The 2,058-nt window shown below is 47.9% G+C and overlaps 1 long non-coding RNA gene across 1 annotated transcript; it reads right to left on the reverse strand.

Moving 5' to 3' along the window:
* Positions 1 to 220: 220 nt before the first annotated feature.
* LOC123334909 lies at positions 221 to 1,735 on the reverse strand. The gene is made up of 2 exons (XR_006553109.2): positions 779 to 1,735; positions 221 to 308 (listed from the first exon to the last, which is right to left on the reverse strand). It is a non-coding gene; the product is annotated as an uncharacterized LOC123334909 (long non-coding RNA).
* Positions 1,736 to 2,058: the final 323 nt, after the last annotated feature.

Below are 2,058 nucleotides of genomic sequence, written 5' to 3' on the forward strand. Positions count from 1 at the left end.
GTTCTCAGTCTTCCCCTGCTCCATGTTAGACTTGCCATGGGGAGCTTTGGAGATGCCAATGCTCAGGTCTTCCCCATAGCAATTGCTCAGAATTTCTGAGGATACAACCTGGCTATGGATTTTTTTATAAGCCCTTCAGGTAACTCAGGCAATTCTGCTATGCAGGCAGGATTGAGAAGAACCAATGAAAGAAGAAGTGCCAAGAACTAAGATTACATGCTTACCTGAAAAGTTGACCAAAAGGTGGAAACACCAGCCCTACTGTAACCAGCCACGATCACAACAGCAACCCTCCACCTAGGTCTATGCTTTAAAAAAAAAAAAAAAAAGGAGGTTCCTGGGATCATACATCAGCTTCCCACTGGCTATCTATTTTACATGTGGTAATGTATACGCTTCCATGCCAAAGCCGGTGCCCTGAGACAACCTAGAGGGATGGGGTGCGAAGGGAGGTGGGAGGCGGGATTAAAGGGGAGGGGACACGTGGCATACCCATGGCAAATTCATGTTGATGTATGGCCAAAACCATCACAATATTGTAAAGCAATTATCCTCCAGTTAAATAAATAAAGTTAAAAAAAAAAAAAGCAGAAGGGAGGGAGGGAGAGGTGGGTGACGTGAGTCACAGGCAGCACAGTGGGGAGTTGCCGCAGAGCCCTCTGAGGCACTCATTCAGGGTCCTCAGGAGACAGCCGGTATGGGGATGATGCCTGCTCCCAGAGGCATCATGGCCAGATGGTGTTGGAGGAGCAGCAGCATCCTCAGGGAGCACACTTACCACGCCACCAGGAGAATAGTGAGATATCCCCAGTCCCCTCTCTCCCATGCCAGGACGCTGGAGGAAGAGGAAAGAGAAACGGATGTTCCCATTCCCACTCAACACAAGCAGATGGGGTCTCAGCTCGAGCTGTGCTTGGGGAAAAACAGAGAAGATAAGATTCAAACCAGTATGAAACAAAATTGGATTGAGTCAAAGAAGACTAGAAAAGATCCAGCCTGCCTAAGATATCACTGTGGGATTGAAACCGAGCAGGACCCTGTGGGATCCTCCCAGGTAGGAAAACCTCTCCATGTCCCCTGTTTCTTGTTTGTAGGTAATGGTTTTAGACTCCTAGACCTTTCTCTAAGTTCCAAAGAGCAGATATAAGCAGTTCCAGCTAGGGAAGTGAGGGAAAGCAGAAACAAAGGAAAACAAGCCCAACAAAGTTAACTTAAACTAATGTCTTGATTTATGACCCCACACTGCAGAGACTGCATCCTGTGGCTTTAACCGGCTGCCCCAAGCGGACTTGAAATTGATGGCACCAGGAGGATCAATTAAGAACTGAAGCTTCTGAATCAGAAGCTCTAAGTAAATAATAAAATGCCTCAGCCATGGCTTCTGCTCTCTCCTGGAAAGAAGTTGCTACATCACAAGACCATGATTTACTAATTGGCTTTGCAGGCATACATAGATCAGTTGCAATCACCAAAGACATCTCAAATCACAAGACGGCGCCAGGAAGTCTGCAGCTGAGGCCTTATCAAGGAAGGTGAAATCACAGAGACGTCTTCTTCTTTACCTTTTTGCCTTTAAAAGCCTTGCATCCCAGCCAACCAGATGGATCTGAGTCTAGGTCTCCACCTTCTGAGTTGCACCTCCTCTACTAACAAAAGTAGTGGAGGTCTTCCCTGGTAGATCAGATGATAATGAATCTGTCTGCGATGCAGGAGACCCATGTTTGATCCCTGGGTCAGGAAGATTCCCTGGAGGAGGGCTTGGCAACTATTCTTGCCTAGAGAATCCAATGGACAGGGGACCCTGGCAGGCTACAGTCATAGGGTTGCAAAAGAACTGAACACAACTACAGAGAAGGCAATGGCACCCCCACTCCAGTACTCCTGCCTGGAAAATCCCATGGATGGAGGAGCCTGGTAGGCTGCAGTCCATGAGGTCGCTAAGAGTCGGACACGACTGAGCAACTTCACTTTCACTTTTCACTTTCATGCATTGGAGAAGGAAATGGCAACCCACTCCAGTGTTCTTGCCTGGAGAATCCCAGGGACAGAGGAGCCTGG

This window comes from Bubalus bubalis, chromosome 8 (genome assembly GCF_019923935.1).
Source record: "Bubalus bubalis isolate 160015118507 breed Murrah chromosome 8, NDDB_SH_1, whole genome shotgun sequence".
NCBI lineage: Eukaryota > Metazoa > Chordata > Mammalia > Artiodactyla > Bovidae > Bubalus > Bubalus bubalis.